Here is a 24,493-nt window from a genome sequence, read left to right as displayed (position 1 = left end):
CAGCTCGTCCAGCAGTGATGTAAAATAAAAGCGTTTCTGGTTGTCGGAGGCATTACATGCAAGGAAAAGCACTGCGTGCAAAGTTTATAATAGAACCATCTGAAAGAAACGGCTTTAAAAGCATTGCCTTTTGGCAGCTACCTGCCACCGCTTTGTTGCCGTAAACTGAAGTTGGGAAGTATGTTCGGCGCTTCGTGTTAATGAAATGTGGTAAATAAAAACAACCGAATGGCAACGTAAAAAGAAAACATTACTCAGTGCCATTTGTCTTGCTTGCCGTTGCCCACTGCTCTTCTTCATTCATCGCTGCTCCTGGGGTCTGCTGCTGAGCAGTGGGGGCGGAGAGGGCTGAGTCCGGGACGGAACAATGCTCAAAGGCATACAGGGCTGCTGTATGAAAGCGCAGAGTGGAGGTTTAAATATGCGTTCGGCGGCCGGGATGCACGCCTAGACGAGACCTAAAAAAAATGCAGGCTACAACATCTCTTGATACTAAAACAGAAACAAGGGAAGAGTGAGGCGAGTGATGGAATGGGGTTACAAGTAGAAAGACATTGGCGAGGAGAGGCAGGAGAGAAAGAAAACAAGACAGACGGACGGAAGAGAGGGGAGGGGGAGGAGAAATGCGACACGGAGGAAAGGGGAGGGGGCGGAGCGGGTTAAATTATATGGAAATACCAGCATCAAAGAAAACAAGACGGAGGGAAGAGAGGGGAGAGGGGAGGGGGGAGCCGAAATGCGACACGGCGGGAAGGGGCAGGCAGGATGACTCAGGGGAGGGGGCGGAGCGGGGCAGAGCGGCATGTGGGTGTGAACAAGCCGGGCCTTTGAAGTGAAGCTAAGCTTCACTTCAAAGGTGTCGGAGGAATGCGGGCGGCTGTGCACGCGCTTTTAAGCTCAATGCACATGCGCATTGAGCTTAAAAGTCACGGGCACTGCAAGGAATCGCCACGATTCCTTGCAAGTTAGATAAAGTCTGGATGAGCCCCTATAGTCTCGCTTGCTCGATGCGCATGCGCATCGACAGGCGAGACCTAAAGAATGAGGGGAGAATGGGAGCACGTAGAGAAGAGTGAAAGGAAGGGATAGAAGAAAGGGGACAAAAAGGGCCTAACGTAATTTAGTAGAAAAAAAGAGAGAGAAGTGGTGAGCTAGACATAGTGCATAATGGAAATATCTCCGGAGACTGGATAGAAGGGAAAGTGGAGAGATACGTGTAGGAAAGGTGGGGCGGGGTGAATGAAGAAAAGCAGTGAGATACAGAGCCACCGTGAGGCAGGTAGAAGGAAGATATATATGGAAGTCTGGACAGATATGGCAGACAGAGGCAAGAGCAGGGGACAGTTAAGAGATAGAGGGGACAGAGCGAAAGGGACAAGAATTCGGTACTGCTGCGCAGTCACTCACAGTAAAGGTGAGGATTTCAGAAGACACAGGCAAAGGATCACACGCTCGGGTGAGAGGCTGACGAGATTCACAGCTCCTCCCAAGGTATCACTTGCACAAAGGAAGCCCTTATCTGCCAATAGTCCAATTTCATGCTGACAGGAAAGGGAAAACATCTCTCAACAAGCATTGGCAGCCGCAAAATTAAAGTTAAAAAAATCCATTTGGCCTCTGCGAAAAGCTTCTCCTCGGCAACTTGTAGTAAAGGGTGACAGTAGCACGTTACACATATAATAGGTACACACTCGCCAATGACCACTCGATAGCAACCGCCTTCATCTGAAGAACATAAACTTAGTCAGACAAAGAGAATGTAACCTCACGCAAAAGAGAGAACGACGGTTATTGCCACCCAAACTGAGTCCGTACAAACAGCAGCACACAATTCACACCAACACTGAACACTGACACCAGATACGAGAAAACTCCACTAGAATAAAAAAAACACATCACTGTACTTTTGATGGAGACTACCAAAAGCACATCAAAATATTCTAAATGCATGATACATACGTACTATATATATATATGTACACTCCACTTTTAAAGGACATTGGACCAAGCACACAGAACACAGTTTAGAGCAGGAAATAGCCACAATCCACCTTTGAGGGAAACAAACGAACATTTAGCAATCACGCCACACTCTTGAAGAATCTCCTCCCCCCCACATCTAACCCCGGGGCTGGTGGCTCAGTGGACTAATGCATTCACTCTAGGGGACTGTTTGACCTTATGGTCGCAGGTTCAAATTCCGGCGGGTCCACTCAGCCTTTCATCATTCGGAGATCGATAAAATGAGTACCATTGAGTTGGGTAACAATAAGCATCTGTTATTCAGCACTAAGTTGCCCACGGGTGAACGTGCATTTTGTGATGTTATAAAGCAGTTTCCTCCACCTCTCAGTAAGACAGGAGCACTCCGACTACCAATATGGAGTGAGGAAATGATTTATGTGATATGGTATTCAGAACCTTTAACTATTTAGCACCAGGTAGGTCAGCAAACAGTAGAATATGAAATTTTGGAACAGGGCCAATACAAACAAAAAAAACCCCGATGCATACTGGAACCTCGGTAAAGAGCACATTGCTCTCATACAACACCCTCCATTCTTTCAAAGTGTCTGGAGTCAACACATTCGATGCCTTAGTGCTTATTCACTTAAGCAACACATTGAAGAGTGCACAGGTGTTTGCAACCTCCGTGAAGGTCGATGCACCAACCAAGAAGCTTGCTAGGCAATGGATAGCAGCACCTTCAAACACCACTTTATATGCACTGTTCTGCATTCCTTTTCCCTGGTGGGTGCCTTTCCTGTCCTGACTCCCCCGGCCAAGTTCCCTTTCCCGTACCTAGTGCACTCCTCCACCTCACCACCATGACACCACCGTTTCTGCTCCCGCTATAGATTTCTATCCTGGAAACATCGGCGCTGACATGGCGTGACCAGCACAGGTGTGAGATAGGAAACACGACGGGTAAACAGAGGTGTGACGGCAGCGCGGCGGCGCGCAGGCCGGAAACAAGGATCTTGTTCACAGACTTCAGCGTATTGGATGACGGCGCATGCGCAAGCACTGTGCTTTAAAGGGACAGCACACGGATGAGCTGCGCTCGCTAAATTATAGGTTTGTAAATAAAAGAGCACTATCCGTCCGCGCTTGCGCGGTCATTCTAGGCATGCTTCTGATCATCGGCTGACCACGCTCCACACGTCAATGGTTGTGCTTTTTGGATTTGTTTTTGGTCAGGTTGGTGCAACTGCGGGAATGCTAATGTAACAGGCTGAGGATCGCCGGGCGCGAAGCAGCGCGGTGGGAACGCACGTCGCCGTGAGCGTGCACAATGGATCGCCGAAAAGTTAGCCGACCTCCGAGTCTGCCTGCTGCAGACACTGACCCGCTACAGAAGGAGAGGGAAACGCGAAAAGAGCCAGTGAGTGGGGGGAGGGGGGGGCAGAGAGGGAGGGTGTGTGTGTGTGTGTGAACAGTGTGCTGCATGTGGCAATCTCTTGTCTGAATGCTGGTTTGCCTGCGGGACAGGAGATGTGCACGGCTCCGGGAGGCTGGGCATGCGCGTCCACGATGTGCAATCGGCGCTCGTGCCCAGGTCTATGTCCCTTGAGACCCAACTCGGCAGCAATAGGTCTCGAGCGAGACCTAAAAAATAATTTCCATTTTCTACTGCTACACTCCAAGGAAAAACTACCCTTCGCTTTAATCTACAATTAATGTATTTTATTGGGCACCACTATGATTTTTCACCACAAAACACGATTATCAAGTCTTGGCAACGGCAAGTCATCACCACTAACTTAGCAGCAGTCAATAGTAGAAGCACTAGTAAATTCAGACCAAATAATGACAGACTACCAATTGCCACCAACCTTTACTCAGGCTCCTAAAGGCAACGATCCTTATGTTGCCCCAGGAATAGCACTTCACATACCTTGCTTCACCACAAGCTTGACTCAAACCCCAATGCCACCACAAGGGTCTAATCTTCAACTTGCTTTCTTTGGCCCGCCTAGTTCTTTCAAGTAGCTACATTTGTGAAATGCTTTGGCACTCTGTCAAATCCTACCCATGAACAAATTGAGAGAAGTGAAGAAATGTGGTGGACTCCGAGACAGTTGGCAGTGCAGGACATGTATGCAGACTTCGCTCAGTGAGAAGAGGGCTAATGAAGTACCCGAACAGGGTGGGAAGAGAAGCTGCTAACATGGGGTACAACTAGACCCTTGAAACTTAGGGCAGATAAACACAGTAGACCCATGTGAATAGGTGAGTGTAGAATACAAGATTCAGCAAGAGGATGAAGAAGGGATATACAGACTAGACCGTAACAAGTGGCATGTATTAAGAAAAACAGAACTTCAGAGGGCTTTGTTATACTGAAGGCCCTCAAAGCAACTCACAGGCAGCACATCATATCAGCCAAACGCAAAGTACTATACCCTCACTACCAATTAAACCAGCAACGAAATGCTTTAAGACAATTTGCCACTCCATTAGTCCCCCTGCCAGGCTAGCCTATTCCTCACTCTATAGAAAGTCCAATGCCATCAACTTCTTCTTCATTGAAAAAAAAACAGAAGATCCAACAGCACATTGACGATACCAAGCCTGCCTCATCTATCACCTTCACTCCTCTCAGTAGGATCAGCGATAGGCAACCTTAAAAAGCTTACCTCTCACACATCGGGCTGACACATTAGTACCTCAAAGCCATTTCCTAGGAAGATTGTCTTACCATTGTCTTTCATTGAAACACCGAGGCTGATCTTACCCCTACTTACCATTGTTAATGCCTCCCTCACTCAAGGCCTCTTTTCAGAAGCTTTCAAGAATTGCCAGATCGTTCCACTCCTAAGAACCCTACACCAGACTGATGACTTCATGAACTAAACACATATCACTCTACTACCGTTCATCAGCAAGATCACTGAAAAAGCAGTCCATGGTAAACTCCAAGATCACAGCAACGCTAATAATCTCGGGCATGGCCTGCCAGTCTGGCTTCAGATCATGCGGCAGCACATGGACCGCTCCGTTACACATTGTAAACGATGCACTTTTGACCACAGATGAAGACTACCCCCCCCCCCCCATCTCCTCTTATTTCTGTAAGTTGCCTTCAACAGTCTAGCATCCCTCCCTCGAGTCACAAATGAGATTCATCATCAATGTCTTTTAATGCTTCTCCTCCAACTGACACCAATTTCTTCTTAAAGGCAGCTCTGGGTCCCAATAGACCCCCATCAGATGTAGAGTCCTACAGAGCTGCTTATTGTCTCCTGCCACCTTGAACCTACACATGAAGCCTCTTGGTGCTCTTCTCACAGATAAAACCAATCTGCTGATGAAACAACTATACTTAAGTCTCCTCTGCTTTGGAGAGCCAATGAGTCAAACGCTGCTTGCACATCACCCAGACCTCCCTAACTGAAGCTCAACCCAACCAAGACAGAACGCCTGCTATTAGCCTAGAACAATAGTCAATATACAGTGCAAACCTGTCTGAATGATATGACACGCGACTGCTTCAAACCCAAACTCTCACTGAATCCCAAATCACTGATTCATTCTGAAAACCAACCTCTCCCTCGAGGAACATGTTACCAAAAAACACAAGGAAAGCCTGGTACCAGCTCTCCCTTCTAAAGAATATCAAACTGTATCCTCCAGAAAGTAACTTTAGAACTAATGTTCATGCCCTTGAAGTCTATTATCTGTATTTAAGAAGTGACATACTCCATGGCCTCACATACTCTACACTGGCACCCTGTAGGGGCATCCTACATGCTTCAGCACATCTTATCCACGGCCTGACGAAATATGATCACATCACCCCAATCTGATGGAAGTGCTTTGGCTCACATTGCCAGCATACACCATCTTCAAGACCAGCTGCATCATTTGCAAATCTATCACAACCAGCACTCCTGCTTATCTTGAAGGTAAGCTCACCCTGTATATTGGTTTTCAGAATACCTGCATAATGTTGGAGTGGGAATTTAAGAGCTAAATATGTTCACTTTCAGAGTTCTGATGTGTGCAGAGCACCTCTCGGGAGCTGTAGATCACCAGGTAGTGATCACATAACTAGTTACAAGACCCTCCTAAAGAACCCTGTATTGGATTAGAGAAACCACGTTGGAGAGAAAGTGTTGCTCTACTACTTTAAACCATTGGTCTGAATTAGTGTGTTTTGGAATTCTTGTGTTTATTTTGATTTGTTTGCATCTTTCCCCAACGTAACATACTGACATACTGACATTTCCTGCATTGTGCAGTTCGGCCTGACGTAAGAGCTTTGAAAACTTGCCCACATTAATAATGAGGCAGCATAAAACACTTACATAACAGACTTAAGAGGTCCGAGGGCAGAACTCTAGTTTGTTCTGCGTGTATTTGCTTTCACTCTCGCTGCATCTAAGATGACGAAATAATTTGCAAGGTGCATGAAGAGACCTGTCGCATAAGGGCAGTGCATGAATACTGCTTAGGCGGTGAGGATGAAGTAAACATGCTTGCAGTGCAGGAATTCAAATACGGTGGAGGAGCGGCGGGCTGGCCCCACTGAAGCGGTAGAAAGATGTGAATCGGGTATAGAGGAGAGGGCGGTCTCTGGAAGGATGAGGGAGTCATTCGACTAGGATGGTGGGAGCCAAGGAAGAAAGGATTGAGTAACACTGAACTGCGAAAGGGCATGCTGAAGCATGAAAGTGCAGAGGATTACACAAGCACTACACAGAGGGACGGCTGGGGGCCCCATGGTGACTGCGGGCGAGGATTTCAGACTTACTAGTTGGGCTCATTAAGAGACGGGGAGGAGGGGGGAGGTGGTGGTGGTGGGATTAGGCCGCAAATGGCGGGAAGTCGGCCTGAGCTCTGACAGAAATGTCACCCGCCAACAAGTCTTTCAGGCAGGAGCGCCGCATGCCCCCGGCCTGAGGAGACCCGCGCCTCAGGCCTCCGGTCTGAAGTGCGCGCCCTGCCTGAGGAGCGCCTGGTGCCCCCCGGCCTGAGGTGCGCCTCCTTCCCCCCCGTACCCCGTACCCCGGCAGTTAGTTCATGCCCCGTCCGGCGCCCCCACACCGGCCTGTGGCCCGAGTTACCTCAGACTCCGCTGAGGAGAGGCGCTCCCTTCCCCGGCACCTGTCACTTTCCTCCACCGGTGGCCTCCTCCCTTTCCCGGATCCCTGCCGCCCCGTTCTCCATGCGGCCACGCGCAGGCTGGAAACAGTTCACAGATTTCAGCGTAATGGATCACGGCGCATGCGCAAGCACTGTGCTTTAAAGGGACAGCACACGGATGAGCTGCGCTCGCTAAATTATAAGTTTGTAAATAAAAGAGCACTATCCGTCCGCGCTTGCGCGGTCATTCTAGGCCTGCTTCTGATCATCCGCTGACCACGCTCCACACGTCAATGGTTGTGCTTTTTGGATTTGTTTTTGGTCAGGTTGGTGCAACTGCGGGAATGCTAATGTAACAGGCTGAGGATCGCCGGGCGCGAAGCAGCGCGGTGGGAACGCACGTCGCCGTGAGCGTGCACATCGGATCACCGGAAAAGTTAGCCGACCTCCGAGTCTGCCTGCTGCAGACACTGACCCGCTGCAGAAGGAGAGAGAAACGCGGAAAGAGCCGGTGAGTGGGGGCTGAGGAGGGTGTGTGTGTGTGTGTGTGTGTGTGTACCTGTGTGTGTATGTGTGTGTGAACAGTGTGCTGCACGTGGCCATCTCTTGTCTGAATGCTGGTTTGCTGCGGGACAGGAGATGTGCACGGCTCCGGGAGGCTGGGCATGCGCGTCCACGATGTGCAATCGGCGCTCGTGCACCAGTCGATCTCCCTTGAGACCCAACTCGGCAGCAATAGGTCGAGAGAGCTCGACCTAAAAAATGAAAGAAATATAAATGGAGAGAGAAAGTGAGAGAGAGAATGGGTGAGATGGGAGTGAAGAGTGGTAAAGATATACACTTATTAACTGGCCCTTAATGATAACTGCCTAAAATTCTCTTGCCATCTTTAGAAGTGGTCTATTTGAGTTGAGGGGCGGCGCGGCTCACAAGTGACTTGTCTTGGTCTTGTAGTTAAGTTATTGAGGAAAGTGGCAAACGTCACACGCCGGCACTTCCTGCGATGGTCTCGCCCACACTGTAGGTGACAAAAAATATAACCTGCTCCCAACCCAACTAAAAAGTAGTGATTTCAGTTGCCTCCCTCCAGACTGGCCGTGTGCGCCCTCATTCTCGACTACACCCCTCATCTGGGGGTTCCACTGGGTCTCCCTCACCTCCCACTGAGTATTCCTCTTCCTTCATGCTCAGTTCACTTCCCTCTCTCCATCACTGCTGGAAGAGTCTATGAAGTTGCCAGATTCCGGTACCTGCCGCTATTGTTGGACCAGTAATACACCACAGCTGTGTCCTAGTGTAGTATGCTGACACTGGGGGCACTTACCAGCAGCACACACACTTACTCAGAGAGTGTGTTTCACGGGGCGAACCATAAATGTGGAGAGGTGTGGTGCAGCGGCCAGGGCAGATGACTTTGGAGCACAGGGTTCATGGGTCGATCACCGGCTCCGCTGGCAGCTCAGCACCATGTGACTCTGGGCAATAGCTCACCTAATTTCCACGACGGCCCCCAGCGCCTTGAGACTCGTAAGGGTGAGTAGTTTGCGCTTTACAAATACAGAATTATTTATTTACCCACGGGATAGGGTGTTTGAGGGTTCTCGTAATCCTCTCCACCCAAAACAGTATGTTGTAGCGTGTTTTCTCCCCTTCTTTCTTTGCACCAATACTCTCCCTTCTGTTCAGCCTGAATGACTGTAGAATGTAGGATGTCACGGAATGTTGGTGTGTGGTCTTGGTTAGCGTGTCAGTTGAAGATGAGAGGCTGAGCATATGTGTACTTCCTTGTATAACCCTCAAGGAAATGGCATGGTTGAACGCATGAACAGGGTTGTCAAGGGTGCCATTCAAATGGCTATACAAGGGGGGCAAGATGGGCAGAAGTGTGTACAAGACATGGTTTGGGCTCACAACACTACTGCACATAGTGTCACCAATGAGGAACCCTGTACAAGACTGAGAGGAAGAACATCAAAAACTAAATTAACGCCTCAATGAATGCATGAGTGTCATAGGAGTTCTGTTAGTATTGAGCATTCTGGCAACATTGATGTTGGTAATTTGATCAAAGTGAAGTTGGGCAGGAAGGAGCATGGTCCGAACAAGTTCTCATACCCCATGAGGGTGAGAGATGTCCACAAATGGCATATTGTACTAGAGAATGGACAAAAATGGAAGTTTAGCTTTGTATTAAAAAAAATGAGGGCTTCACTTGATCACTGCAATTTCTTGCCATTGTATTGTTGCATTTTTATGCCGTTTTATTATCGTCTTGCATTTTCTTGCCATTGTATTATTGCAATTTCTTGCCACTGTATTATTGTGTTTAAGATAGTACTTCTTGCTATCTTTTACCCTGTTTCATTTTATTTCAAATGTTGAATCTTCTTCTTTGATTTTTTGCATTCTTTGTTCCTTTTTTCAGTATATTTCTTTTGTTGATGTAAAGAAAGAGGATATGTTGTATCGTGTTTTCTCCCCTTCTTTCTTTGCACCGATACTCTCCCTTCTGTTCAGCCTGAATGACTGTAGAATGTAGGATGATGTCACGGAATGCTAGTATGTGTGGTCTTGGTGAGTGTAAAGATGTGAGGCTGAGTAGCAGGGAGGCTGCTCCTGGTGGGGCTACTACTGATTACGACACGACAAAGGCCCCGAATACCTCAACAGCCGCCTCTCATTCTACACCCCCACCCGCCAGCTCCTCTCCGCCAGCCTCGCCCTCGCCACCGTCCCACGAATCCGCAGAACCACCACCAGAGTGAGGTAATATGAATTTTTATGCTCAATTGTGTCCCCTACTATGTACCCCAACGGCTCCATGTATGTGCTTAAAGTGCATGTAAGTTCCCTCCATAACCCGCTATGAAGACGCAAATACATTTGCGTCCAACATTAACATGTCCTCTTTCTGATCCGCCATGAATGGATCAATAATTCAGTTCCTAAGTGTGCCGGGCCACCGTCTTTACATGGTACACATTCATGTTTTCATGGCTCTGGCGAAGGCCCTGATTTCTGCCATCGAGCCTTTTCCTGACTTCTGCCTCTAAAAACTGCAGCGAGGACCTGCATCTGCATCCCTGAACTTTGACTTACTCCCTGCGCGGCAAGTGGTGCCCGGCTCTGTCTGACTGCCTGCCAAAACTGTATTCAGCCTTCAAGTTATCTGCTCCGCTCCTCGAAAATACATTCCTGTCTAGTAGTTTAGGTAAACATTCCCCCAGCTGCAGAGTAAAGGGCCCGGTTTTCCTGTCTCCATGTACGTAATTCATAGCTCCTGTTGCCATGGTAGGCCCATGACCCTCGCATTACACGTAGACACACATACACGCATTAGCAGTCAGTATAGAATAGCCTCTGCCCGAGAGACCTTTTCTTTTAAGATAATACAGTTCTCCAAACACAAGATACCAGATATGATTTAGGAACAAGTTGATCTGACCCACCAGACTTCTGTCTCTAATCCTAGCGTTAAATGTCAAGTCCCCTTCACCCTCCAGTTCCACGTCAGTCACACGTCATGCTGCTGCGTGCGCATCTCTGCCATATATTTCTGCTGACACTGCAGGATTCTTCTAGGGATCCACCCACTTGCGTCACTTCTATGATTGAAATGCTGAAATATTTCTTCTTCTATGTGACGTTTCTGGCACCCACCTCCGTGTTCACCCTTGTGCACGCCTTCTGATTACATATTGTTACGCACATGTTTCTTATCTTGTTTTCTTTCAGCCGTTACGCCTTCTGAACCCATCACCACTGTAATGATATTATATATACTGCGTGCTGTTAATAAATCATTGTACATGTCCATGATTCCCTTCCTGAACCCTCGTGGTGATGGATCATGCTACCTGGTTCGAACCAATTCCATTTTATGGAATAAAACCCCTTAAAACTCAGACGCCACGGACTCTGTGTCTCTTATTTTGATCAAGCTATTTTTTTGAACTTTACCACATAGAAATTAGATACCAGGTAATTTAATTTACCACAGTGAATGGCACCCCAGATGGGACCCTCCCCCACCTTACGCGCCGGCGGTGCGTTGCAGCCCTAGTCCCCTGCCACAGCCAGACGGACACTCATGCGCATCCGCAGGATTTCCTGTATCTCCCTCAGGCCAACAGAGGTGACTGAGACTGCGATTGACACCCAGACGAGGCGGTGAGGAGTGCGGAGGATCCCGACCCGAGTCCAGCCGAGAGTGCAAGGTCCGAGGTGTCTTGAGGCCCACCAGTTCCGAAGTACCTACGTCACGAGTCGAGTCAAGTCCAGTCCAGTGTCGAGTTTTCCGAGGCCTTCTGTTCCGTGCTTCCCGGTGAGTACCTTTGCTGGGGACGCATCTAGACGGGTGCATTAGTTTGCCCCGGTCGAGACGGGTTTTGGGTACATAGACCCGGTCTGCACTGTTTAGCAGTGTATCTGTGCTGTTTAGCAGTACATCAAGTAAATGTTACTAGTTAATATATGGTTTTAATGTCGTGGTATGAGTGATTGTTTGATCTGCATTACTGTGTATATTGTATTTATGGTGTTCGAATTCGAGTAAGTATCAAGTATCAAGGTTCAAAAATGCCGCTGTTCAGTAAGTTACGACAGATAGGAACTAGAAAGGGGATTCTAGAAGAAGCAGTGCCTGTTCCACCTAGGGACACACCAGGGCACTTTATGTACCACAAGCATGGCTTAGGTGCCATACTGTACTTAGACTTGTGGGTCGATTATACCAAACACTTAGAAGAGCAATATAGATGGCCTGTTTCAGGAACATGGGATGCCGAGTGCATCATGAGAGTAGAGGAAGCAGTATTGAAAAAGAAAGCCCGACAGTCACAGAAAGACGCCATAGAATTATGGCGTAAAGAATCACATAGACGAACAGAAAATGAATTCAATAAAGCAGAGAGAACTAAACAAGCCAAGAAATGCCGTTGTTAACTGGTATTTATCCCGTTCTGTCAGAAAAACTAGCTAAAGTAACCAACCCAGAAAGACCCAGTAGGTAGAGAACGCCACCACCTGTACCCTTTAGAGTATGTAGAATTAAAGCCAACAACATCTGAAGAGTTCATTTCCTTGTATCTAGACAAGTCCCTTCTGGACTGCGAAAGTGCCTTGTGAGTAACTAGTTGGTTTATTTGTGAATTTGTGCTTAAGACTTGTGAATAGTCTGTTACATCCATGTGTGTAACGCCTTGTGAATGGCTTGTAGTTGCTTGTGAATAGCGACTTGAGATTCAGACTTGTGAGTAGTATGTTGAATTTTCTTAAGTATAGCTCCTTGTAAATATGGCTTGTGAATAGCGCCATGTAGTTATGTTTTGTGCAGAGCATGTTATTATGTTCATATAAATGTTTTTGAAGATGTGCGTATGTGTTCTGTGATAACATTGAGAGATGAGTTCATGACTTTCCCATGTACTGCAGTCATTGGGGAATGATTGTGCTTCGGCTGCCAAAGAGTTAATATCTTTTATTGAGAAGGCAGCATTTGTTTTAACAAGGTGTTGAGGGATTCTGGCGTTTTATTTTTTTTTTGTGTTTGCGGGGGGGGGGGTGTTTTTGAGCGGAAATTCGTACCCGTTCCAGTGGAGGGATTTGGTTGCTTTTTAGTGAGGATTTAGGGAATAGCTTGAACTACTGTGATGCAAAATTTGAAAAAGATCTGAGCTGTGGAAGTGGTGGAAAAAGCATGTTTTGTGCGGGGGTGCGATTTGCCATGTTATCCAATGGGCGTATTCAGTTTGCAGATTGAATGGTAAAATGTTGCATGGAGAGTAAAGAAGTGTATTTGTAAGGGTTTTGCCTTAAGGGTGTTTGGCTCAGAGGTCAGTATAGTTGTAAATAGACCAGTCGAATTGAGATAAAGGTTTGCACAAAGGGTGCTTAGATGTTTTCAGGGTTGACAAGAAAATATAAATCAGACCCTTCATAGAATGCGTTTTTATTAGTGTAATAGAACAGTGTGTTTTTTAAATAGGAATGTTTCTACAGAATATTTTTCCCAATGCAAGCTGCCCTTTAGAATAGCGTGTGAATGTTAGCCCACTCAATTAGGAAAGTGGCTATTTGTAAATTAATGAACGTGGCCCTTTTTGATAGCTATAATACACTACCATCTTAATGCATTGCTAAGAGTCCCCTACATTAGTTTGATTTGCATTCATTTAATTTCAAGGCTCACCTATGTACTTTGACAGAATGCTTCAATTAATATGTGCAGAGAACAGTCCCCACTAAAATCAGAAAACATGGCCTTTTGAAAAAGTATGATTCTGGCCCTCTTAATAGGTAGAATAGAAAAGGTTGCACACTTACTTATGAAAATATTGGTTATGCAATGCAGAATTAAGAAGTTTGACATGTTATTTTCAAAAAAGTAAAATATGGTGTGTTTCCATGCCATGGTTGTTTTGTTCTGTTTATTTTTTCCTTGCAGCTAGTAGCAGTACAGAATTATTTTAAAAATGCTAGCATGTCGCTCAGTTACAGAAAAATATATGTCATTATTAATTTACTTTTTAACACGTTTTAAAAGTTTGCTTCAGTTAAAGTTAGAAAAGCTATGGCCTGGGAAGAGATATGTTATGAAGTACAAGGAATGTGTTTTTTTAACCTTGAGACAGTCCGTCCAGATCGAGATGGCTTGGTTCCCAGAATATAAATGTTTATATAAAAAGGGAGGGCTACTCCCTCTTGGAGCGAGCAGTGCCTGTCTTGCTGGCCATAACCCAATTCTTTCCGCGATCCCTTTGTTTATGTGAAGGGGGGGCCAAGTTGCTCCTCTGAAGCAGTCAACACTAAAAGCTTCATTGACTTCAGATAAAGTCACGCTTGCAAATGGATAGTTATTCCCCCAGTAGTGTAAACAGAATAATTGGCAAGAGTCTTGCTCTTGCGATGAGTTCAGCATCTGGCAGTCATTCAATTTTAGATCTCAGTGTAGCCCGGCTTGGAATTGATTCAAAGCTCCGAGCGCGAACATAATTCTAGAGGGAGGGGCTGCTTCTCAAAGGAGTGAGTTTTTTTTTCAAGGCTTCTAGGCCTTCTGTTTCTAACACGAATAATGTGGATTAATTCAGATACATTTAGAGAACATATTGTAGGTAGTATGGTCATACTGTTCCCAAGATCTAGAGTAGGATTTATTGTAAAACTGCAGAGGTTTTGGATAGAGGTTCCCCAATATAAAATAGTGCTTTTGAATTGAGAATTAATTTTAATTATTTATTTATTTATTTGTTTTTATGTAATTCATTTTTGCTAGATTGGTGACAGTGAGCCCTAGCATTTACAGTCAGACACTGAAAAGACAGCTTGACAGTATCCACATGCCTGACAACACTACCCTACTCCAGTACGTCGATGATCTGTTGATCACCGCTCGAAGTGAACACGAATGTGAACATGCCTCACTGACAGTCTTACATTTTCTGGCTGACAAGGGACACAAGGTGTCCCCTTCGAAGTTGCAATTCTGTGTTCAGCAAGTGGTTTACCTTGGGCACTTGCTGTCCAAATGGGGGAGACAGCTAACACCCGACCGTATCCAGTTAATTGTAAATATGTCACAGCCCAGAACACAAAAGGAGGTGCGAGCCTTTATAGGCCTCACTTCTTATTGCAGACAATGGATCCCTCAGTATGCATTCCTAGCCAAGCCACTTATACAGTTGACAACACAGGAGGCAGCGTCATCGACTGTCCTCCCTTGGACTCAGGAACATACACAGGCTTTTGACGAATTAAAGAAAGCTTTATGTCAAGCACCAGTCTTAGCGACACCAAGTTACAGCAAACCTTTTACACTTTTTGTCACAGAACGTGAAGGTACTGCATTATCAGTCCTCACTCAAGACCAAGCAGGGTCACACAAACCGTGTGCCTATTTCTCCAGCACATTAGATCCAGTAGCCCAGGCTTTGCCTGCGTGCCTGAAATCAGTAGCAGCAACAGCTCTAGCAATCAGACAAAGTGATTCTATAGTGTTAGGACACCAATTGACAGTACAAGTTCCACATTCCGTGGAAGTTCTTTTAAACCGTACACAAACTCAACACTTGACTATAGCACGACTAACAGGTTATGAATTGACATTATTTCAGCCACACATAGAAATCAGACGCTGTAACACATTGAATCCAGCTACACTTTTGCCATTAAATATGACAGACCCTTTGGCACATGACTGTGTCGAAGTCATTACCATCATGACGAAACCCAGACAAGACTTGACAGATACCGCATTACCAGATCCAGACCTGACACTTTATGTGGATGGTTCATGTATGAGAACAAGCACAGGAGAGTTAGTGGCTGCGTATGCAGTAACAACAGAAACTGATGTCATAGAAACACATCGTATTGACACCCTGTCAGCCCAAGCGGCAGAGCTCATTGCTCTGACCCAAGCTTGTACTCTAGCTAAGAACAAGAAAGTTAACATATACACAGATTCCCGTTATGCATTCGGAGTTGTACACGACTTCGGAGTCCTCTGGCAAGAACGAGGTTTTTTAACTTCACACGGTGCCAAGATCCAGCACGGTCCCCTCATTCAAGCTCTGTTAGAAGCAATACATTTGCCTACAGCAATAGCCATCATGAAGTGTAAAGCACATATTAAAGTCACTGACAACATTTCCCAGGGCAACGACCTGGCAGACCGAACAGCCAAGCGCACAGCACAGACTCACACACCTGACTTGACAAAGACAATAGTCCCGACGCCAACTCATTGCATGACAGTTAGGGATCCCGCCCTAGATGTAATCGACATACAGACACATGCTACACCAGACGAAATCAGGAAATGGACTGAACTGGGAGGGATCCAGACAGAACAGGGATGGATGACGAAGGGAAAGGCCATATGGTTTCTCCCCGACTCTATGGTTCAGGTCATTATTACCACAGCACATAGTCCTGCACATTTAGGAGAGAAAGCCATGTTAGACAGTATTCAAAACCTTTGGTTCAATAAACATTTACGAGCAGCAGCAAAGCAGAAAGTGCGTACTTGCATGATCTGTTGTCAGTTCAACCCAGGTAAAGGCATTCCCGTAGAGCAAGGTGGATTTCACCCTCCCGATCACCCTTTTGAAGTCCTCCAGATGGATTATATCCAGATGGAACGTTGTCGAGGATTTAAATATGTCCTCGTAGTTGTCTGTGCACTTTCCCGTTGGACAGAAGCATATCCAGTCCCAGATTACACTGCTCCGACCACTGCCAAGCAGCTGGTACGTGAATTTTTCCCACGGTACGGTTTGCCCCGTGTCGTGTACTCAGATAACGGTCAGCCATTCTCGTCCGAGTTAATGAAACAGGTATCACTCCTGCTCGGCTATCAATGGAAGTTTCACTGTGTCCGACATCCCGAGGCAGCAGGTCTCGTGGAACGTCACAATCAGACTCTGAAAATTCGTCTCGCCAAGATTTGCAAAGAAAAGGGCGTAGACTGGATAGTTGCATTACCCGTTGCCCTCTTCTACATGAGGATGGTAGCGCATTCGAGAACAGGGCTATCCCCGTATGAGGTGGTCTTTGGCAGGCCACCGAATATGTGGGGGACTCCTCTGCCTAGAAAAATCACAGATGTTGACTGTAATATGCTGACAGATTACCTTGCCTCCTTGATGTCTGCACTACAATCATGTCGTTCACAGGTTGCTGCAGCCTTTCCCGACAACACCGATGTAAAGCCACATGGGATTATTCCGGGGAATCATGTCCTCGTCAGGAACTTTGATCGGAGGAGTCCGCTGGAGCCCCGTTGGCAGGAGCCGAAACTTGTCCTGCTAACCACGAGGACTGCAATCAAGGTCGAGGGCCGCAAAGGGTGGCTCCACTCCAGCCACGTCAAGATATTTCATGGACTGCTTCCAGTTACAGACTCTCAGCCCTCCCCCTCTAAGGACTGCCCAGATTTCAGTGACTCTAAACTTCCCCTGATAGAGAAAACTCCGTCTGAGGAGTATAAATCCAAACTGAGGTCTAGCAAGTCAGACAGTTTAATTGTTTAAGTCCTCCCCTAGGTGAATCGGTTAGACCTGATTCTGACATGTTCCCGCTAGACCCCGATAGAGAGAGAGATAGACAGAAACAGCTCAAGAAACGTGAATATTGTGAATCTCTCCGCAGTCACTGCATAGTGACATTATTGATTATGTTTTTTCTGAGTCTTATGATTATTGCTGCAAGTATACTGTTAAACTTGTATTACCCTATTTTCAAGCATACACATTCTTCTTCAAATGTCACTACCGAGCACACTTTCAGTGAATTACCCCCGCATGAATTGTCATACAGACTTGCGCTGCGCAACAATACATTCATTAGTATGTTACAACATTCCCATCAGGCCAGCAATGCTACCAATTGTTGGATATGTGGCCGACTCCCCCCCTATCAGAGATACAAGGGAGTTCTGCCCCTCTTTCCATACCCGTTCACACACAATGGTTCCTGTGGTGCATGGTTTAGTTTAATAAATTCCTTAGATTCTGATTCCGTAGTTTACCAAGGCAATTGGGTATGGGGAAATCTGAACACTGTTCTGCACAAAGTATGTTTCCCTGACAAGGAGGGTCTTCCCAAAAGGACAGGGACCGATCTAGAAAACGAAGTATATGGATTAGGTAATTTTACACTTAACCTCATGATTCTGAATGTCGAGTCCGAAACCAAGTCAGACTTACCCTCTATGTCAGTATTACCTGTTAAAGGTGAATTATGTGTCAGAAAGAATGGTTCAGTACACCTAGGTCATAGCGAATGTACCACTGTAGTCAAATTCAGTGATAAAGGCAAGTCTACATTCAAAGCTTCCCGTCATTCCTATTTTGTTTGTGGCCATACAGCATACATACGTTTACCCCTAGATTGGGATGGTACTTGTTACATTGCATTCCTTCTACCACCTGTTTTTCTAGCCCCACCTGACTATCATAGGAACTCCCACCTAGTACATACTAGACACAAGAGAGAACTCCCGATTGTCGATTATACTGAAACTACATGGGAGCAATATACAGATTTCAATAAAGGTTTCTTTCCCTACTCAGGTACTGTCTCGAATAGTAAACTGATACGTAGATTGACCAGAACCCTTGAAGCAGTAGTGAATGAAACTACTTCCGCCCTAGGCAATTTAACAGAGGAACAGTCTGCTATGAGACTTGTTGTCCTTCAAAATCGTCTTGTTCTTGACGTCATCTTGGCCGATAGGGGCGGAGCTTGTAGAGTCATCGGATCGAGTTGCTGTATTTTCATTCCACAAAACGCACCTTCAGTATATAAAGCCATTACCCGTCTTCACCAAATTGCTAGTCAGATACACCAGAATCCAGGCACCTGGACTTGGTCCGGTTGGTTCTGGAGCGTGTTATCCACCTGGGGATGGAAAGTCCTATCCTTCCTAGGGATAGCCCTTCTCATAGTATTCAGTTGTTGCCTATGTCTACAATGTGGGCCGACGATATGCGGTTTGTGCGCCACATCATGTATTCCCCATTCAAGTTCAAGTTCAAATTCCCGTCAGAAAAAGGAAGAGCAAATGATGTTATATGAACACATAGATGGATTAATGAAGATTGATATATCATGAAGGGTCCGTAGGGGACAAGGAGGGAATGAGGTAATATGAATTTTTATGCTCAATTGTGTCCCCTACTATGTACCCCAACGGCTCCATGTATGTGCTTAAAGTGCATGTAAGTTCCCTCCATAACCCGCTATGAAGACGCAAATACATTTGCGTCCAACATTAACATGTCCTCTTTCTGATCCGCCATGAATGGATCAATAATTCAGTTCCTAAGTGTGCCGGGCCACCGTCTTTACATGGTACACATTCATGTTTTCATGGCTCTGGCGAAGGCCCTGATTTCTGCCATCGAGCCTTTTCCTGACTTCTGCCTCTAAAAACTGCAGCGAGGACCTGCATCTGCATCCCTGAACTTTGACTTACTCCCTGCGCGGCAAGTGGTGCCCGGCTCTGTCTGACTGCCTGCCAAAACTGTATTCAGCCTTCAAGTTATCTGCTCCGCTCCTCGAAAATACATTCCTGTCTAGTAGTTTAGGTAAACATTCCCCCAGCTGCAGAGTAAAGGGCCCGGTTTTTCTGTCTCCATGTACGTAATTCATAGCTCCTGTTGCCATGGTAGGCCCATGACCCTCGCATTACACGTAGACACACATACACGCATTAGCAGTCAGTATAGAATAGCCTCTGCCCGAGAGACCTTTTCTTTTAAGATAATACAGTTCTCCAAACACAAGATACGATTTAGGAACAAGTTGATCTGACCCACCAGACTTCTGTCTCTAATCCTAGCGTTAAATGTCAAGTCCCCTTCACCCTCCAGTTCCACGTCAGTCACACGTCATGCTGCTGCGTGCGCATCTCTGCCATATATTTCTGCTGACACTGCAGGATTCTTCTAGGGATCCACCCACTTGCGTCACTTCTATGATTGAAATGCTGAAATATTTCTTCTTCTATGTGACGTTTCTGGCACCCACCTCCGTGTTCACCCTTGTGCACGCCTTCTGATTACATATTGTTACGCACATGTTTCTTATCTTGTTTTCTTTCAGCCGTTACGCCTTCTGAACCCATCACCACTGTAATGATATTATATATACTGCGTGCTGTTAATAAATCATTGTACATGTCCATGATTCCCTTCCTGAACCCTCGTGGTGATGGATCATGCTACCTGGTTCGAACCAATTCCATTTTATGGAATAAAACCCCTTAAAACTCAGACGCCACGGACTCTGTGTCTCTTATTTTGATCAAGCTATTTTTTTGAACTTTACCACATAGAAATTAGATACCAGGTAATTTAATTTACCACAAGAGGAAGATCCTTCTCCTACCTGGCGGCCAAAACATGGAACTCCCTCCCCACTCACCTACGGCTGTCCCAGGATCACCTCTCCTTCAGGAAACAACTCAAGACCTGGCTATTCAAGCAGTAAGCGACCCCCCCCCCCTCCGTCAGCGCCTCGAAACCCTCACGGGTGAGTAGCGCGCTCTATAAATGTATTGATTGATTGATCGAATGATTGATTACCATCTTATTTACTATACTACTGAAGATTGCACGCTTTTTGAAAGATTGGGTTTATACTAACTTTGGTGATATATTGGGTTGGTGCTTTCAAAGGTTTAAAGTGGTCCACTGCCCACATTGTTTTGTGTAAAAAATCTTATTTACTATCAACCATCTTTCTACCTACCTGGAACTGGATATAATAAATATCACCTTAGAACCTACTATTCTGCCTACATTTGGACTTCTTTACTTAGTTCATTTATCTACAAGGGTCGCACTTCAAGAGCAGCGCTGCCAAAAAGATGTCCTGAGTAAGTGCAGTTAAATGTCGCAAGGAGCCACCTCTTAACCTACAGTAAGCCTGCCACGTCACAAACTGATATGAGGTAAAGAGGTTTAAAAGGGACTTCAAGTAAGGTATGTGGAGCTGTGCACACTAACCAGAATTATCCATATAGCATGCACTACAAACTGAAGGTTTGTACCTAATAATAAGTGTTTATTGATTCCAAATGGAAGTCATGTTATCACCCTTAAAACAATAGAAGATGAAGTTAAAACGTGTGCGGTTGCAAACTTATGTCTTGAGGTGTTATGGTGTTTGAAGCGGATGCACAAAACTATTTTAATAGGTCTGTAATTAAAGCTTGCAGGTAAGGGAGACAGTTCAGCAACAAAAACATTAACCTACTGAACTATCTCACATAAATACGGTCTATAAGTTACGCGCTGTGCTCTGCAGCAAGAGCGGGTGAACAATTATAGAATATTCAATCCTCTGACCTGTTTTTACAAACAGATGTCTGTAAATAAAAGTACATTAGACACCAGGGGTCTCACTCACTCCTTGGTGCCTGACTCTGGGCTCACACACTCCCTAGGGGGCTCACACACTCCCTAGGGGGCTCACACACTCCCTAGGGGGCTCACACACTCCCTAGGGGGCTCACACACTCCCTAGGGGGCTCACACACTCCCTGGGGGGCTCACACACTCCCTAGGGGGCTCACACACTCCCTGGGGGGCTCACACACTCCCTGGGGGGCTCACACACTCCCCGGGGGGCTCACACACTCCCCCGGGGGCTCACACACTCCCTAGGGGGCTCACACACTCCCTAGGGGGCTCACACACTCCCCGGGGGGCTTACACACTCCCCGGGGGGCTCACACACTCCCCGGGGGGCTCACACACTCCCCGGGGGGCTCACACACTCCCTGGGGGGCTCACACACTCCCTGGGGGGCTCACACACTCCCCAGGGGGCTCACACACTCCCTAACTGGGCTCACACACTCCCTAGGGGACTCACCCAACTCCTGCCCCCACTGCCTCGATTCGGATCCTAACTTCTGGTGTTGCTCACCCCCCTTTCTTGGGGAGTCACTCACCTGCGCCCCCCTCTAACAGGGCTCGCACTCTCATTTTGGGTGTCACTTACCACCTACTTTGGGGGTCTCACTCACCTCCTGCTTCTTCACCCAACTCAGGTGTGCCACTCAGCTGCTCCCCCTCTCTACCAGTCCCCGAAGTGTCATTCACTCCCTTCCTTGGGGTCTCACTCACCCTCTCCCTGAGGCTCACTCATCTTCCGCTTTCTCACTTTCAACTCCGTGGTATCACTGAGCCCCCTTCCCCTGCACCCCCGATGTGACACTCACTCCCTTAGGATGTCACTCACCCCTCCCTTGGGGTCTCACTCACCCCCTGCTCCCTCACTCTCAACTCAGGGGTGTCACTCAGCTCCTCTCCCTCCCAATCAGCCCCCCCCCCCCCGGTGTCGCTCTCCCCTCCCTTGGGGCTCACTCGCCCCCAGTTCAAGGTGTCACTCACCTCCTGCTGCTTCCTCACTCTCAACTCAGGTTGTCACTCAGCTCCCCCCCCCCCTCATCAGCCCCCCCGGGGTGTCGCTCGCCCCTCCTTGGGTCTCACTCGCCCCCAGTTCAGTGTGTCACTCACCTCCTGCTCCCTTACTCCCAGGTCGTGCCCTCCTCGGCTCTCCCTCTCTGCCTGGGGTGTCTTGTTTGTCTCTGCTCCGGTGCCGCTCCGGGCTCACAGTCCAGCGCACGGCCGTTCCCTTTCACTTTCGGTTTCCACTTCTGGTTCCAGAAGACGCCCATCCTGGGCGTGACTGCAGCGAGCCGCGCCCGCCCCATGCGTGAGGTGGTGGCGGGGTGCCTGCTCCGGGAGAGGCCCGGGGGTTTCCCGGCCCATTCCTGGGTGGGACCGCAGCGCCTCGCTCCCCGCCCACCCACGGGATGAGACTTTGTTGCAGTGAGAGGGAGACCTCCTCCGGCTGTGGCCCGAAGAGACAGCCCCTTTTATTTATTTATTTTTATTGATTTATTTTATGCGTTTTTATATAGCGCGGACTTTACCCGAAGGTGTCAGAGCGCTTCACAATAGGAACAGAACTGATACATGAGAACATTACAAGTGAACAAATTCCAAAAGCAAAAGTTACATTACATTAGGCAAAAGGGACAATTGTGAGCAAACAAAATACAAGAGGTAGCAAACGGTGCATTACAGGAGGAAAAAGTGACGTGTGCAGGTTACAAAAGCGAACAAAGTACAAGTAGAGGTATAATACTGCAATAAATGGAGGACACTCAAACACAAGAACAAACGTTAGTAGGCAATGGTAGCACTTGTGCAAGTATCGAAAGCAAACAAAATACAAGAGGTAGCAAACAGTGTGTTACAAGAGAAAAGTGACGTGTGCAAGTTACAAAAGAGTAACAAACACAGGTAAAAGGGTAATACTGCAATAAATGGCAGACACTCAAACCACAAGAACACACTGGAAGGCACTTCCATAGTCATGGAGAATAGAAATGTTCTATACTAAAGGGTCTTCCTTCAGATATTAGTGAGGGCATGAATTAACTTTGGAAGTGTCTTTGAAGAAGGAGAACTTTGAGGTCAGTTTTCAAGGTCTGGGAGGAGGTGGTGGTCCGGAGCTGAGGCGGAAGTGAGTTCCAGATTCTCACTGCGTTGCCTGAAAAGGATTGGGCCATCGATCTTTCCTTCTTGAAAGTGGGAGGTTCAAGCAGTAGATTTTCCGCATTTCGTGATGGTCTGAAACCTCCAGAGAGTTTCAGTTTATTCACCAGATGGAGAGGAGGAGTGCAAGGCTTTGTGGGTGATGCAGGCAGACTTGTAGATAGATCTTGCCTCGATGGGAGGCTAGCGGAGGGTGGATAACATGGGTGTCAGGCGCGCAACACCCATTGGGCTCACGGGGCTTCAGCCCCCCCCGTCGTGTCTGTCAGCCCGGGCTGACACAGCTTTGCAGGCTGGCGGCCATCTAATTGCAGCCGCACCCGAGTGCTTAACAGGTTTTCAAAAGACCATTTACGTGTAAATTAAGCGTTTGGTGTGTTTTCACCCCTTCTTTTAGTCTCTCTGTCTATGGTTGGAAGGATTAGCCACCCCCGAAATATTTTTCAGCCCCCCCGAAATATGGCTCTAGTTGCCCGCCTGATGGGTGTGATGTGGTCGCTTCTTTTGGCCGCATAAATGAAACGAGCTGCTGAATGGAGAACAGATTTAAGGGGGGAGAGGTGGGATTTGGGGAGGCCAGTATGAAGAGAATTGCAGTAGTCCAGTCTGGAGAGGACCAGCGATTGGACCAGGGTTTTAAGGTCATGCTCCGGGAAGAAGCGACGAATCCCCCAGAGAAGGCGCAGTTGGTATCGAGCAGACTTTGCAATTGAATGAATGTGGGAGAGTAGATTGAGTTTTGTGTCAAGTATGACACCAAGGGATTTTGCGCTGTCGACAATCATGTGTTTATTGTTCAGTAGATTCATCTGGTCCATCCATGATTGAACCGGGGGAGGAGAAAGTGAGGAAGAGAGGAGGAGGATTTCAGTTTTGGAGGGATTCAGAATCAGTTGATGTGTTGACATCCAGTTTTGAATGGAGTCTAGAGTAGAGCTTAGGATGGAGAGATCGTGAGTGGAGGCAACCTTGAGGTAGATTTGAGTGTCGTCTGCGTAGAGATGATAGTGGACCCCGGAATTACTTAGGAGATTTCCCAGTGGTTCCAAATAGAGATTGAACAATGTGGGTGCAAGTATAGAGCCTTGAAGAACACCATGACCCACAGCCAAAGGAAATGACAGACTGTCTGCTATTTTGATCATTTGGGATCTATCAGAGAGGAAGGAAGCAAACCATTTAAGCACAGTGCCCTCCATGTCCATTCTCTGTTGAAGAGTGTTGAGGAGGGTGTTGTGATTGACAGTTTCAAAGGCTGCAGAAAGGTCAAGGAGAATTAGAAGACAAGACCCCCCCGAATCGAGTATCCGCAGCGCGTCATCAATCACT

The 24,493-nt window shown here is 47.0% G+C and overlaps 1 protein-coding gene across 2 annotated transcripts in view; it reads right to left on the bottom strand.

Moving 5' to 3' along the window:
• Positions 1-22,477, bottom strand: part of LOC144767986 (guanylate-binding protein 3-like) — a 146,747-nt gene extending 124,270 nt beyond the window's left edge. The window contains exon 1 of one of the 2 annotated variants that reach the window (XM_078651364.1): positions 22,114-22,477. The gene's annotated coding sequence lies outside the window, so the exon portion shown is untranslated. The remainder of the gene's footprint in view (positions 1-22,113) is intronic. The other variant, XM_078651365.1, reaches the window with a different exon arrangement.
• Between the last annotated feature and the right edge of the window lie 2,016 nt (positions 22,478-24,493).

This window comes from Lissotriton helveticus, chromosome 7, assembly GCF_964261635.1.
Source record: "Lissotriton helveticus chromosome 7, aLisHel1.1, whole genome shotgun sequence".
Taxonomy (NCBI): domain Eukaryota; kingdom Metazoa; phylum Chordata; class Amphibia; order Caudata; family Salamandridae; genus Lissotriton; species Lissotriton helveticus.
The sequence above is the reverse complement of the archived record's forward strand: the minus strand, read 5'-3'. Positions and strand labels throughout refer to the sequence as shown.